The sequence below is a fragment of the Giraffa tippelskirchi genome, chromosome 14 (assembly GCF_054371585.1).
Source record: "Giraffa tippelskirchi isolate mGirTip1 chromosome 14, T2T-mGirTip1v1.2.pri, whole genome shotgun sequence".
In the NCBI taxonomy this organism is placed as follows: domain Eukaryota; kingdom Metazoa; phylum Chordata; class Mammalia; order Artiodactyla; family Giraffidae; genus Giraffa; species Giraffa tippelskirchi.
In genome coordinates, this window is record NC_137288.1 from 22634472 (window position 1) to 22651590 (window position 17119).

At 37.2% G+C, this 17119-nt stretch overlaps 1 protein-coding gene across 12 annotated transcripts in view; it reads right to left on the reverse strand.

The window, feature by feature from the left end:
• The window catches only part of DOK6 (docking protein 6), a 364846-nt gene that overhangs the window by 337276 nt on the left and 10451 nt on the right, over window positions 1–17119 (reverse strand). The window contains exon 1 of one of the 12 annotated variants that reach the window (XM_081562696.1): window positions 2219–2332. The exons of the other annotated variants lie outside the window; for them this stretch is intronic. The gene's annotated coding sequence lies outside the window, so the exon portion shown is untranslated. Of the gene's footprint in view, window positions 1–2218; window positions 2333–17119 lie in introns of those variants that run through there. 12 annotated transcript variants of the gene reach the window in all.

The window sequence follows — 17119 nt, forward strand, 5'->3', positions numbered from 1 at the left end:
TACCAAATGAAAATAATCTGAGCCATCTCCATTATTTTGAAATAAAATAAGTGTGAAATAACATTCATTCCATTCCCCATTTGTTTGTATATTAATTCAATATGTACTCCTAAGCACTGGCTATGGGTCAGCCTTGTGGTATAAGAATGTAGTGAGAAATAACGGAAGTGATCTTTAACCTCATGGAACCCACAGTTAGTGAAACAAACACTAAAACAATATTCATACAGGTGTATAATGTAAGATTATGATAGTTATTATGTGAGGAAAATGCAAGTGGCTTCAGAATAATGATCGGCATGTAAAAAAAATCAAATGGAAGTTAAATTTCTATTGCCGAAAAATAATTTGCCAAGCCCATTAGGAATCCTGAAAGATACTTAAAAATAAGAAGCCCATAAAAGATAATTCCAAATGATTTTGTTAATATTCATTAAGATAAGCAAATTTATCCCATTTTAGGGAACAAACATAAATCAAAATAACATTAATGGTGAAATGTAATAAAAATAAAACATAAGTAAAGAAAGCTTGATTAATTATGCAAGGATTGTACACAATTCAGAATTATCCAAATCCTCTGATCCCTTATTTTGTTCCCTTACTTCATCTCTGCTTATTTTAATCCCCAGCTTAAACCGTTATCTCCTTTCTAAAGTATCATTCTGAACTCTGCCCTCCTTCCAGCCAGCACAATTTGTTCTTTTCTCTCAATATCCAAAATACATTATTGTGTCTTTCTTAAGGCACTCAAAACATTTGGTGTTGCACTGTGTGTATCAGGGTTTTACCTCTACCTGAACCATCTCTTTTTATCACAGAACACCTGTAGTGCTTTTCACAGGCAACAGCTGTTGAGTGAACAATTATTCTGTTATCCCCTGGCTGTTGATACTTCTATTATAAAAAAGAATAACAGATTTGTAGCTACGTTTATTGCTACACCACCCAATGCATGTTCTAGTGAACCAAACAATATAATTCACTGACTCAGAAATAACTTGCAAATTTAAGTTACCTACATTAACCATATTTGAATGAGTCACTAGGGGTAGGTTTGGTATGGCTCTAAAAATTTTTTACAAGATATACATTTCAAAACAAGCAATTCATCTTAAGTTGTACAATAGATGTTACGTACAAGATGTTCTATTGAATTCATTTGCTCTTGTCATGTCATCCATTGAAAAAATGTTTCAAAAAGCAAAAAGGAATTGAGATCCTGAAACACCTACCACAAAATAGTACAACGAATAGAATGACATAATTTTCAGTTTCAAAAATTAAATACAGGGTGGTCCAGTGGTTAAGACTCTGTGCTCCCAACCCAGGGGGTCCAGGTTCCATCTCTGGTAAAGGAACTAGATCTTGCATGCCCCTACTAAGAGCTCAAGTACGGAAAACAAAGATTCTTTTGTTTGCATGCAGTAACTAAGACCCGGAGGAGTCAAACAGATTTTTTTTTAAGTAAGCACATATATAATAGAATACGTGGCATACTTTTATACTATTTTTGACAGTAACACAGTATTATAACAATAACTGCAATGAAATGGTACATTAACTTCATTTGGTATTGATATAAGGTCGGGTTTTTTTGGTCCGCTATTAGTTCTGATTTAATATAAGTTAAAAAAAAAATACACACAGAATTTACCAGGAATAGAAAGTACAGAGAGCTGATTTTAAAAGTTGAATCCTCATGTTTTTTTTCTATTGTAAATTCAAAGCTTAGAGCAGTCAAATAAAAAAAAATAATTAGCTCATTGAGAAACGGTGGGATTTGAAATATCCCAAGAAGCTGCTGAATTTCACTACCCACTCACTCAGTACTCTCAACTATACAACGAACAGTTGTTTTTCTCTTTAAAGATAGCAATTTTACACAATCATTTTTTGTTTCATGTTCAGGGTTTTTGATAGGTAAGGCAAGCAAAATACATGTTTTTAATAAGAATGGACCTTCGAGGAGAAAAATGCAATTTTTTACAGAAAGTGAAGAGAGAAACCAAGTTCTGCTCCTCAGAAGCAGTAAATGTTAGAAGACAGTGAAACTGTCTATAGGCGTTCTCAGTGAAAAAGGCTGTAACCCGAGAAATACAATCAGCTACATTTTCGCTACATTTATTTAAATATAGCTCAAGTTATTGTTCAAGTGTGAAAGTACTGTAGCAAGCAGATACTCCCACGGAGGCAATAAGTCAAAGGACAGGCATACCTCGTTTTGTTGCGCTTCGCAGAAAGCTCACGGTTTAAACATGGAAGGTTTGAGGCATTCCCGCCTCCAACAGGTCTATCGGCGCCATTTTTCTAGCACACCTGTCTGAGTCGCTTGTTGCTAATTCTCGCGATATTTCAGACCTTCTACCAGCAAAAAACTTAACTACTTGCTGAAGGAGTACATGATGGTTAGGACTGTTTAGCGGGGACGTGTATTTTAATTAATGCATGTGCATTTTTCAATACACTATAGCTCACTTAAACTACAATGTAGCGTGAACATAGCTTTTATTTTATGTATCTACTTATTTATTTTGACTGTGCTGGGTGGGTCTTTGTTGCTGCACAGGCTTCTCCCTAGTTGAAGCTAGCAGGGGCTGCTCTTCCCTGCGAATGATGTGTGAGCTTCTCATTGCAGGGGGCTTCTCTTGTTTTGGAGCCCGGACTCTAGAGCACAGGCTCAGTAGTTGTGGCACATGGACTTTGTGGTTCACCAGCATGTGGGATCTTCCTGGATCAGGAGTCTAACTGTGTCTCCTGCATTGGCAGGCGGACTCTTTACCACTAAGCCATCAGGGAAGCCCCGAACACGGCTTTTATCTGCTCTGGGAAACAAAAAATTGCCGGAACTTGACTGCAATATTCTCTTTCTGGTGGTGGTCTGGAAGGGAACCTCTGACGGCTTCAAGGTATGCCTGTACTCATGACTACTCTTAAAATGTGCTTAAAAACAACTACTTAATAATAGCATCCTGCTAATCCAATACCTTTCAAAATAAAGGAATCAAGAACAGGGAGGCTGTGATGGTTCACATAACGCAGTTAATATAGAACCAAGGTAAGGCGTAAGAATTATAATTACAAAACAAGATGTAAATATTGAAAACCGTAACAAGTTAGAATAATATGCAAAAATCAGGAAGGAGAGGAGAACTGTGTGTGGACTTTATCAATTTTCATAGCAGAGAATAAAGAGATATAATCTAAATTATCTTAAATATTATCTATAAATCTAAAGAAAAAGGACATATAAACAAAGAGAAGTTATACCTGAGAGGGATGAAACTGAGAGGAAAAAATACTAATGTAAAAATGTATCTATAAAATTTTTCTTGAATGCAGTAATATATACTCTGAAAATAAAAAATAATAATAATAAATTGGAAATAATTTAGGGAAAAATAAGCAAGCAAAAGTATTTTTCAGCACATTCATTAAAGGGCAAAGATAATACTTAATGCTCTTCTGCCTCCTCAACTTCTTATCACATCATCATCAATCCTGACTTACTGAAACAAAGCCCCAGTTCAAGACCCACCTCTGCACAGAATTCCTTTCCACTTGTCTACAATCTAATGGAAACTGTCTCTATCCCCGTAAGCACAGAACAGACAAATATAGTACTGTTGCCAGCAGTCAGTATTTAATTAGTCAAACTGTCAGTAAGATCCATTTTTACATTCTGAAGCCTTGCTGAAATACAGCAATATGTATATCTGCTCCCTCTTGTCTCAAGACAGTATTATATTATGAACGATGAGCTTAAAGTTTCACCCCTTCTCACTCAGTTTATCTCTGGGTTTGCTATCTTTTTATATATTCAGAATAACTGCAATATTAAAATTGTTCAAGTTAACAAGTTTTAGGCACATTTTTCACTAAAATTTTAATTACAATTAAACTGTAATGTATTTTTAAATTTTTTATCTCTTTTTCTTGGCTTATTATAACTTATATAGTTTCTTATAATTTAATGACCGTGGTTTGAAGAAACAATGTTTAAAGGCAGGATGCTGTTTATAATGAAGTAAAATTAAAAATAAGATAGAGAATTATTCTGTTTTGTAAGATATTAACTTAAGAGAACTGGATAAAGGGCATACAGAATTCTCTGTACTATTTTTGTAACTTTCATGTAAAATTATCTCAAATAAAAAAGTTATAAATTACATAACTTTGATACAATTCCACTTCTAAGACATTATCCATGAGGTAAGGGGAATCCAGCAGTAGCAAATATATTAAACTAATTATATAATATCCACAAATCATACCCATTGAAAATTGTGGGCCTCTGTATTTATTATGAGAAAGTAAAAATTATCTTCAACTGCAAACATCAGTCCTACTGTTTGCTGTGCTGTAATAAAAGTTCTGCCCTATATTTTATAATTTATATTCCCTACTGTATATAAGCCATAGTCTCTATATTTTATAATCTAATCATTAGTGCAATACAAAGCAGAATAAGCTAAAGGCTGGGCTTCCCGGATGGCACTAGTGGTAAAGAACCCACTGGCCAATGCAGGAGACATAAGAGATGTGGGTTCAATCCCTGAGTCAGAAGGATCCCCTGGAAAAGGAAATGGAAACTCATGCCAGCATTCTTTTTTTTTTTTTTTAATATATTTATTTATTTGGCTGTGCCAGGTCTTACTTGTGCCATGTGGGATCAAACCCAGGTCCATCTACATTGGGAGCATGGAATCTTAGCCACTGGACCACCAGGGAAGTCCCCACTCCAGTATTCTTGCCTAGAAAATCCTACAGACAGAGGATGCTGGTGGGCTACAATCCATGGCGTTGCAAAGAGTAGGACATGACTGAGTGACTAGGCACTAGGTCAAAATCACGTAAGTGCAGGAGCTGGAAACCAAATCCATTCAGTCGTTCAACAGTTAACATTTGTGTGTCTCCTTCTCAGAGTTGGAGAAGGCAATGGCACCCCACTCCAGTACTCTTGCCTGGAAAATCCTATGGATGGAGGAGCCTGGTAGGCTACAGTCCATGGGGTCGCTAACAGTCGGACACGACTGAGCGACTTCACTTTCACTTTTTCTCAGAGTTATCCATCGGACTGAGCACTGGTGGCGGCTGGGGGGTGATAGGCAAGAGAGGCAAGGTCCTTGTCCTACAGGGGCTTCTGGGGATGAGTTCCCTCTATTTCATTATTTGTTAAGAGTGTAGATGGGCTTCCCTGGTGGGTCAATGGGAAAGAATCTGCCTGCAATGCAGGAGATGCAGGTTCGATCCCTGGGTCAGGAAGATACCCTGGAGGGGGGCATGGCAACCCACTCCAATACTCTTGCCGGGGGAATCCCATGGACAGAGGAGCCTGGGGGGCTATGGTCCATGTGGTCACAGAGAGTCAGACAGGACTGAAGCGACTTGAGCACACACATACAGTAGTATAGACATGGCATCTACAGTATTTAGTAAATGGTCCATATTTTAGTCATGTTCATATTCTCACAGAAATTTAGACCCAAATGTTCTCTATAAGAACACAAAACATTTTTAGAAATTATCACTGGTATTTATGTTCACCAGTCGACAAAATGCTAATGTAAAAGACAGTTCATAATAGCTTACTTCTTAGTTTTCACTAGAAATTAAGGTTTTTAAGATGAGAGTTCTGATTTAAACATGTAGCTAAGATGAAAAGCAATAATATGGAAACACTTCAGTATGTAGTAGGGAGTAGGATATGTGTTTTCAATAAAGGAGGCTTTCATTTCCATATGGGTAACATTAAGGCATTGAAATATCATGTCTAAAGGTCATTTTTAATTGCATTTCCAATATTAAGTCAAGGAAAAGGAATTAAATTCTCAGTGAAGTTTCTGATGCAACTTAATAACAAATCCCAAAATGCAAATGACAAAAGATTAAAAATCCTGGACAACTTTGGAGAGGAAGTATTCATATTAAGCTTGCTGGAGGTAGAGAGTAAGATCGAGGCTCATTACACACGAATGAAGAGTGGGGAGAGAACAGGGAGCCCAGATACAACCCACAGAGATAGAGAAACTCCATCTATGAAAAATACTGCATTGAACCTGAAAGGAAAAGGATAGACTATTTAACAAATAGTGATGAGAAAACTGGCTAAATATTTAGAAACATAAATCTGATCATTATCTCACACTAAGCATTATTCCAGGTGAACTGACAAACCTACACATGAAAATTAAAATTGAGAATGGTTAGAATAAAATGTAGAAGAATATCTTTATGATATATAGTAGGTCAGGGAAGAAATTCTCCCAAAATAAAAAAGGTAAGCATGTATTTCTAGCTACAGTACGCTAAAGGTCAAATAATCTTAAAGATAGTCTTGCCCAAGGCCTTAGTACATAGAGAAATAAAATCAAGGGGGACACAATCAGAAAATCAAGTATATATCTAGTAAGTAAGTAAGTGAAAGTCGCTCAGTCGTGTCTGACTCTTTGCGACCCCATGGACTATAGTCCATGGAATTCTCCAGGCCAGAATACTGGAGTGGGTAGCCTTTCCCATCTCCAGGGGATCTTCCCAACCCAGGTATTGAACCCAGGTCTCCCACACTGCAGGTGGATTCTTTACCAGCTGAGCCATATATCTAGTAGAACAGCTTAATTTTCTGATTGTCCCCTTGATTTTAATAGTTTATGTGATTTCTTACATTTTAATTCAGAAACGGTTTTTCAATATTTTAAATCAGAATCACTTTGTATCTGATTATAGATGGTTAAAGGATGCCATTTTTTAAAATCCTTTTTTAAAAATAAGAAATTGCATTAATGATGATTTAATGAATAAAATAAAATGTTGTAAAATAAACTCAAATTTTCTTACATTTTAAACATCTTTTTTTGTTGTTGTTGATCTATAAAATAGATTAGACTCATCAAAAATACATACACATACGTGTGCAGGTACACATACAGACATGGGGGAAACATAGCTCTAAATTTTACAGTAGTTATCTTGGAATAGTGGAATGGCATTGTAATATTTCTAGGCTTTTGACATTTCTATGATAAACATGTACAACTTTTATAATCAGAAAAAGCCACAGCAAATTCTATTTTTATGTAATCATCAAAACATACATTAGATTGGGAAATAAGCTTGGAATTAAATTTATAAGTGCTAACAAAATAAGCATGATTGTGGGATAACTGTAAACAAATTAATTTCACGAGCAAATAAATTGAAAAGCAGGAAAAAGGTATATAAAAAAATAGGAGCAAAGCACTATAAACAACTGAAAAAAAAAAGAGAGGGAAACCACATACTGTTTAGAAATGATGGAAAAAGCTTTGTAAATGTAGTGACTTTTTAATGGTCTTCGGACTTCTGTGGTGGTCCGGTGGTTAGGAATTTGCCTGCAAATGCAGGGGAGCCAGCTGCTATCTGTGGTTCAGGAAGATCCCACATGCTTGGAGTAGCTGGGGGCATGTACCACAACTACTGAGCCCAGGCTCCAGGGCCCCTGCGCTGAAATGAAGTGGGGCCCCCATGCACCACAGCTAGAGAAACCCCACCTGCAGCAAGAAAGACCCAGGGCAGCCAGAAATAAACAACACGCTTTTAAAATGTATTTAAAAAGTTAAATGGTCTTAAGGATGGGTAGCACTGTGAGAAGCCATGACAGTGAGAGCAGGACAAACATGCCCTAGCATGTTACATACAAAGTGTATACAATCAAGAGGCCAGAAGTGGGAAAATCCACCCATTTTCTAACACACAAAAGGCACTATGACAGCAATGCCCTTCTCTATTTTTGCTGCCTATCCTGGCTCTTTCTTGCATTTTTTGGCTTGATTTCTATACAGCTCTTCACTTCCAATCTCGGTCATACCAACTCACACCTCAAATGCACAATTATGATTGTATTACTTACCTGCTTAAAATTCCTCTTCTGAAAAATCAATGATACACATCACAGTCGTAACTTACTATAACTTTAAATATCTTCTAAAATCCCCACTCCAGCACACTTTACACACAAGTGGTGCTGGGTCACTCATGGTTCACACACTCAGATATTCCGTGACCTTTGCCCTGCCCAGGTTACTCCATTATTCGCCCAATCCTTCCTTCACCCCCACATGATGAGCCCACCTCATTCATCAGAACTAAGTCACCTCCACTGTGGTGCCTTCTGGGTTCTCAGTAGCAAAATCCCCTCCTATCTTCTTCACCATTGTCCCTGGCAAAAAGTGCATGTGACTCTGCCTGGCAACTGTGTGTTTCACTTTGACCCCCTTATTAAATATGCTCCTTGAAGGCAAGAGTCCTGCTCTTTGCTTTGATGTGTCCTGGGCACCTAGATAGTGTCTGCACAGAGCAAGACCTCAACCCATTCAATATTGCATTAGATCCAAGATACGCAAAAACAATAGCTTTCCTCTATCAACCAATTAGAAAAACTCACTTAAAAAGATTTCATTCAAAACAGCAACAAAACCTTTAAAGTACATTAAGAGTAAACACAACAAAATGTTGGAAATACATGCAGACATGAAAAATTGGACCTGTTTAACAAGCTCATGGATAAGAATATTTAATAAATGAAGGTAACAAAATTGGCTCACCATAAGGAAACCAATAGATTACCAATGTAAAGCCTAAAATGAGGATTAATTGCAGGTTGATTAAAGATCAAAAGGTATACATAAATACATGAAAGCAACCAACTAAAATAGAAAAATAGCAGTATTATATTACCATGTGCAGTACCATTAAATAAGACACAGAAGGTACAAGCCATAAAGAAAATAAGTTTGATTTCATTAAAATTTAAAATATCAGGAAGACACAAGAGACTACAAGCAAATTTAAAGGCAAGTCATAACATGAGACAAGATAATTTATAGTTTATTAGCTGCATTTGAATAGTGTTCAAAATACAACGAGAACCCTTGTGAACCATTAAGAAAAAAACATCACATAGAAAAATGGGCAGTGGAAGAGAAGAGATAGTTCATAAACCAGGAATATCAACTGATCAACAAACATATGAAAACATGTTCAAACTGTAGAGAATATGTAACTTTTACACACTCACTTCCTCATGGAAGGAAAAAGTCTCATCTGAAAATCCCAGGTGTTGGTGAGGAGGCAGGGCAGAGGATATCAAACCCAGAAGAGAATATATCTGGATGGATCATCTGGGAACAATTTGGCAAAGTCTAGTTTGTGTCGATCTATGCCCAGAAATGGAGAAGGAAATGGCAACCCATTCAGTATTCTTGCCTAGAAAATTCCATGGACAGAGGAGCCTGATGGGCTACAGTCTATGGGGTTTCAAAGAGCCAGACACCACTGAGCAACTGAGCATACGCATGCCCAGAAAACCCGCCTCTAAGCGTATAACCTAGAAAAAAAGGAATTGATAAAGATCTGGTACAGATATACGATGGAATATTACTCAGCCGTAAAAAGAAATGAAATTGGGTCATTTGTAGAGATGTGGATGAACCTAGAGTGTATCATACAGAGTGAAGTTAAGTCAGTTAGAGAAAAACAAGTATCATATATTAATGCACGTATGTGAAATCTAGAAAAATGGTACAGATGAACCTAGTTCCGAAGCAGGAATAGAGACATAGACATAGAGAATGGATGTGTGGAAGTTAAGGGAAGGGTGGGATGAACTGGGAGAGTAAGACTGACACACACACACTACCATGTGTAAAACAGACAGCTAGTGGGGAGCTGCTGTCTAGCACAGGGAGCTCAGCTCAGTGCCCTGTGATGACCTAGAGGAGAGGAACAGGGGGAGCAGAAAAGAGGTTCAAGAAGGAGGCAATATATGTGTACATATAGCTGGTTCATTTTATTGTGCATCAGAAACTTGTGCAACATTGTAAAGCAACTATACAATAATAATAATAATAAAATTTGCACAATTGTACTAGGAAATACAAATTGTGTGATATTTATACCAAGGAACAACGTACAGAAGTAAAACTGAATAAACAGGAACTCCATCAAAATGACTAAAATCTCAAAAACAATCTTAAGCAAAGACAAATATTTTTCAGGAAGTTACAGAGTGTATGATTTCAGTTATGCAAAGCTGAAACTATGCAAAGCAATAGTACATATTATTAAAATAAATTTTAAAATGTAATAAATGTAGAAAAACTATGCATAGCATTATAAACTTAAGTGTACCTATGAAGTTACTGTGTTGGGATACAAAGTGAAAGTCGCTCAGTTGTGTCCGACTCTTTGCAACCCCATGGACTATACATTCCATGGAATTCTCCAGGCCAGAATACTGGAGTGGGTAGCCTTTCCCTTCTCCAGGGGATCTTACCAACCCAGGGATCGAACCCAGGTCTCCCGCATTGTAGGCAGATTCTTTACCAGCTGAGCCACAAGGGAAGCTCGTGTTGGGATACACAAGGGGCCTCGAATTGACCCATTTTATTTCTACTTTTAAAAAACTGAAGTAAATATGGCAAAATATTATTTTTAAGAGAGTTATACATACTCTGCTTGAATTTTTCATAATTTAAAATACGGCAATAGCTATTACTTCTGAGGATGTGATATAATAAGTTCTCTCATTCCACTGGAACAACTGGAACAATTATTTGTGAGCAAACTGAAAACATCTAGTCAAGTGAAAATACACATATTTTAAAAACTGCAATTCTACTTCGAACTACACTCCTTGGAAAAACTTGGATATATGGGATCAGGAAGAATTATATAGGTGTTATTTGTTGAAGTATGGTTTATAATAGCAAAAACAGCAAAACCTCAGTGATGTCCATTAACAGAGGAAGTGTAGTTTATGTATATAATACAGGACAATACAACCAATGAAATAAACTAGATCTATGTAGCAACATGGATAAATATTGAATACAGTTGTTCAATGTGTCAAAAGCAAGAGGTTCAAATGGGTCTTCAACTCTTAACATTTTTTCTATCTTAAAAAAATTGAAACAAAAAAATGCAGGATTAGACTGGTAAAATATGGGTAGTCTGCATGTGTTGGTTTGTAGTATGATTCTAGATAGTTTCCAGTATGTTTAAACATTATGTAATTAAAAAAAACCAAATGAAACAATAGTAGATATTGTCAATAGCTTTGAATTATAAGTTTTAGTTTAATTATTACTCTAGGTATTGAGAAGCCTGGTATAATTTAAGAGGGGGGAATTATATGTTTCAAAGTGAAATTTAGGAAAATTAATCTGGCAGGAGTACAAGGATAATTGAGCTGGCAGTAAAAAGAACCATTGGAAAATCTCACCAACATTTAAGCCTGAAGTTAAAGAAGCAGAATTTCAACTGGAAAGACCACAAAAGACAAAGACATCCCCAGTCAGCACCAGTAAAATACGGCATTTGGTTGCAGTAACTCAGAGAAATGGAAGAGCCATTATCACCTCCAAGGTCTGATACTGAGTCGTTTTGAAATGACTGACAGTGTTAATAGAAATATCTACTTATACATGTTTCTATATGACGAAGTGGCTGGTTTGGGGGAAAAAAATAAAGTATGTTCTACGTAGACTCATTGCATTGGGGGTGCAGTACGGGTAGTAAGCAGGAAAGTTTTCATAAAAATTTGGGCATGCCAATCTGGAGATTGGAAGTGAGGTTAAAGTTTAAAGTATCTACTTTAGATGAATCTTTTGAGAAAGACCAATAAAACTGTAGTGCATGCTAAGTCGCTTCTGTCATGTCTGACTCCTTGTGACCCTATGGACTGTAGCCCGCCAGGCTCCTCTGTCTGTGGGATTCTCCAGGCAAGAATCCTGGAGTGGCTTGCCGCTTCCTCCTCCAGGGGATCTCCCCGACCCAGAGATCGAACCCACATCTCTTATGTCATCTGCATTGGCAGGCGGGTTCTTTACCACTAGTGCTACCTGGGAAGCCCCAAACTGTAGGGCTCAGGACTAAATAGAGATTCTAAGAATAGGTTGAGTTTGAGAAACAGAGGATTTCCCCTTGAAAATTAGTTTGTGTACTTTGTATGGATGATAATTAAAAAAAAGTTTAAAACTGGAAAAAAAAAAGAAGCAGATGATTGAGAGTAGTCTTACAAAGGTGGGCGCTGGGAGGGCGGGGGAGGAGCAAAGGCCAGTGAAAGATGAAGATGTGGCCGAAAAGGCGGAGGGAGGCGCCAGTTCGGGGCGACCTTGCCTTCCGCACGGACGTGACAGCGGGTCTGAGAAGCAGATCAGGGGCAGTTATGGCTGGAAATCAGTAAGGTATATGTAACGGCAAGTCCAGAAGTGGAGGGCTTTCTAGGTGATACTACCCGTGCTTCTATTAGCTAAAACAAATTGGACAGTTGGAAAAAGACACAAAAAAACACTGAATGACAGAGAAGAGCTAGTCTTCAAAGTCCAGGAGGCTCAGCACTCCAGGAAAGGAAGCGTGGCAGCTCAATGCAGGTACAGCCAAGGTGTGATCACCCTGGCAACCCTCACTCAGGTTACCACGCCTTCACTCATATCAATCCGCAAGCGTCATTTTGCCAGACTAAAATGTCTAACACACCTTTCATCAAGTAATTGCTCTGGATTAAAATCCTGCCACGTTCCCACTGTGTAGCAAATAAAAAATCCAGTGAAGTGTGTCGCCGAAAGCAAAGAAAGAAGTACTGTCCCAAAGAGGTGAAATGTATTAAATACTCCAAAAAGATGGTATTTCTTCATTGTGGCAAGTCAAGTCTGTGTTTATTATTTAGAAACATTAATGTCAACAGGTTAAATAGTGTGTGGTCTATTGCGTGCCTGCACTTTGAATATTTTATCTTATTTACAGCTAACAGTAACCCTATAGAATAGTCTTTGGCGTGTGACAATCAATTTACAGATGAGATACAGAGCTGGAAAGTCAACAGACTCAACAAAAGGTCCTTCCAGAGCTTCTCCTCTCCATGACCCTGTGCTAATGCTGGAAGCCTGGAACTCTTGAATCGAAGCTTAAATCTTGTGAATAACCTGAAATACTGAGTTTTCCTCAAGCAGAGGTTTGTGGAGAGTTGTTTCAGGGACCAAAAGAATGTAGTCATCGCTAGAAGAGGGGGATCCATCAGTTTCATCTAAGCCATAAAGTGACATGTCAGAAAAGTGAACATCAAGGAGATGGAAGAAGACCTATTTCAGAATTATGCTTTTGCATATAGGACTATTTTTTATAACGGTTTTCATGTTTAACAACAAACAGTGTGAAAGTTGCTCAGTCATGTCCGACTCTTTGTGGACCCCATGGACTATATACAGTCCATGGAATTCTCCAGGCCAGAGTACTGGAGTGGGTTGCCATTCCTGTCTCCAGGGGATCTTCCCAACCCAGGGATCAAACCCAAGTCTCCTGCATTGCAGGTGGATTCTTTACCAGCTGAGCTACCAGGGAAGCCCTTAACAATAAAGACAAGGGAGAAAATTTCATAATTCCCAAACATATTTAAAGTGCTGCACACACCACGCTTTCAAGGCTGGAAGATTACATGCATCTCAAGGAAAGTGGTAACAAGATCTGAGGACCCACTGGAGACATTACCTTTGAGATTAGGAATTCAGACACAGTAGAGACAAAGTATTAGAACAGAGACATTGAATGGCTCTCAGCTACATTGGAAGGAAATCTACACAAAACAGGAGTTTCATAATTTGTATAGGTCATAAAGAAAAAGTATCATTCGTTCAGCCGTGTTCTGACTCTTTGTTACCCCAATGGACTGCAGCCCGCCAGTTCACTCTGCCCAAGGCATTTCCCAAGCAAGAATACTGGAGTGGGTTGCCATTTCCTCCTCCAGGGAATCTTTCCATGTCTCCGGCACTGGCAGGTGGATTCTTTACCACTGAGCCACCAGGAAAGCCCGAAGAAAAAACACATACCATGTCCTAATCAAGGATGCCACATCAGAGGAAAGCCTCTACGGGGGTGAGAGTGACATGCATTGTCATCAAAATGTATGCAGTGGTTAGCACTGGTATTCTGAGAAGAAACTAGAAATGACTGTAAAAGAATGAACCTTTGGACACAAAGTATTTTATCTTAGCCCGCTTAAAATCTTTCTGTAGAGAATGAAGATGATATCTGATCTGCCCAGTGAAGAATGTGCTATTTTAAAGGGGGACCATACACAAAAGCATGTTTTAAAATGTAAAATGCTGTAAAAATACAAGTTGTTGGTATGATTCTTAATGGAAAACTCCTCTTGCTCGAAAACAGTTGTCACAAGGTTCTAACTCCTATAACTATTTGAAATTTCACAACCAATATTAAAAATCAATATACACATAAAGCGTGGTCAAAATAGCAACTGAAACAAATAATACAACACAATATAAGAAATACATATGATGTTGTAGAACTTAATTTTTTTTTTAAATTTAAGTAGCCTTTAAACAAAACTTATTCTCTCCAAAAAACGAATGCACTTTGGGGGTTTTTGTTGTTAAATGGTGTGTTTTTGAAGAAGCTAAATTTTAGTGCTTTCTCAAAGAATTTTCAGAAAGGGTCTTTAGATGAAGCTAAAAAATATTACAGACAAATGAAGCACTGGGTAACATCTTTTAGGTAAGATGTAAGGCATATGCTAGCTGATACATTGCCTATTACAGCCTTTGTATTGCAATTCAACTGATATTCCTAAGGCTAATTATGAACAGGAAAATTACAAAGTGCCTCCAAGACAGCAGTGCCAATACTACTGTATGTGTCAATCAAAACCCTGGTAGTGCAGTTCTGAATATAAACTTACCTAAAAATTTAACAAAGATGTATTGACGGCCCATCTTTTTGCCAGGCCAGGCTAGCCTGACACTGGGTCTTGCTCATCTCAGAACCCCAGAGAGCAGACTACTAGACTTGCAGTTTGTTCAGTCACTAAGTCGTATCTGACTCTTTGTGACCCCATACTTCCTACTTTAGCATGCTAGTCCCCTGTGATAAAAAGGACATCTTTTTTTTTTTTTGGTGTTACCTCTAGAAGGTCTTGGAGGTCTTCATAGAACTGTTGGACTTCAGCTTCTTGAGATTAGTGGTTGTGGCACAGACTTGGATTACTGTGATGCTGAACAGTTTGCCTTAGAAGTGAACAGAGATCATTCTGTCATTTTTGAGATTGCATTTCAGGCTGCATTTCAGACTCTACTGTTGACTGTGAGGGCCGCTCTACTTCTTCTAAGGGATTCTTGCCCACAGTAGTAGATATAATGGTCCCCTGACTTGCAGGCATTGATGCAAACTTTTCTTTTTCTTCTTTTTACCGCTTCATCTTGATATATTTCATATTAATATATCCCTAGTTAATATATATTTAAAAATAATCTCGATATTTTTAATTGAAAAATGTACCAAATAGGTTACAGATTCTAATTACACAGAAAAATGATTATTTCCTTCACCACTTATTCTGAATCAGAAATGAGTTGTAGATAGCTGTACGCTTCAGGTATCATACTATTTTTCAAAAGTAATCTTATGGTTCCCCCTTCACGTCTATCCAGCTACTGAAATCAACCTGTTATCAGACAGCATAATAACTGAAACTGTTCCTTGGTGCTTTATTTGGGACTTCATTTACTTTGTATTCGGGCAGTTTTATTATCATTTAAAAAGGAGCTGCAATGAGGTATTATCTTGGGAATCAAAATAGCTAATGGCACTTTTTGGATGGGAATGTAGCCAAGTGGTCTCTTACTGGAGATATAAAAAGAAATTCCATTGAAATTGTTGCTGACCTTTATCTTCCTCTAAGTAATGGCATTTTCTAAAATTTGGACAAGGTGGCTGACTGAGTTCAGAAGCAAAGGCAGAGAAGTTTTCATTGCTGTTTGCTTTCACAGTCATTGGAGTATTCAGGCCGCTTGGCTCCTAGTAATTAACGTGTCCTGTGGGCAAACCTAGCTCATATAAGCCTTCTTCACAGAGTACACTCACTTGCAACTGCAAAATAATCAACATTTGTATTTTTCACAAATCAAAGAGAGAGTAAGTCTACTTCAAACTAAATAAGCTTCTACACAGCAAAAGAAACCGTCAACAAAATAAAAAGGCAACCTATGAAATGAGAGAAAATATTTGCCAATCATTTATCTGATAAGGGGTTAATATCCAAAATAAAACCTTAACAACACTATCACAAATGGGCAGAGGACTTAAATAGATATTTTCCTAAGAAGACATATGGATTTTATACAAATGAAATCACATAGTGTATAACCTTTGGGGATTTTTTTTTCACTCAATATAATTCTCACAAGATTCATCTTTAGGGGGTAACAAGAGTTTAATCTTTTTTATTGCTGAGTAGTATTACATGATGAGGATGTCCTACAGTTTAACCATTTATCCAATGATGGACATCTGGCTTGTTTTTGGTTCAGAGACATTTAAAATAAAGCTGCTATGAACATTTGTATGGTTTGCATGTGAACAAAAGTCTTCATTTCCCTGGGATAGGTTACCAATCGTACTGCTGATGGCCATATGGCCACTGCATAGTTTAAGAAACTGCCATGTTGTTTTCACGAGTGTCTGAACCAAATCACATCCCCAACAGCAGTGTATGAGTGATTCAGGTTTTCTGTTTCCTGCCAGTATTTGATGTTGTCACTGTTTTTCATTTTCGCCTTTCCAATAGGTATTTACTGATAACCCATGATGTTTTTAATTTGCATCTCACTAATGGCTAATAATGTTGACATCTTTTCATGTGTTTATCAACTTTTGTGAAATATCATTTCGTGTTTTTTGCCCATTTCCTAACTGAATTGTTGTTTTTTAAATTTAACTTAGAGTTTTAAGAGTTTTTTATTCACGTTATCTGTTAGAGACATGCAGTTTGTAAATAATTCCTCCCCCATAGCTTTTGAAAATTCTCTTAACAGGCTCTTTCATAAAGCAAAAATTTTCATTTTGATGAAGTTAATTTATCAAGTTTTCCTTTTAAGGGTCACACTTTTGTGTCAAGTCTAAGAACTCTTTGCCTAGTCCTAGTTCCCAAAGATTTTCTTTTATGTTTTGTTACAAATTTCATACTTTTACTTTTTACACTTAAATCACTAATCTATTTTGAGCTATAAGGTGTTAGGTTTATGTTGAGATTCATTTATTTTGCCTATGGATGTCCAATTTTTCCCAGCAC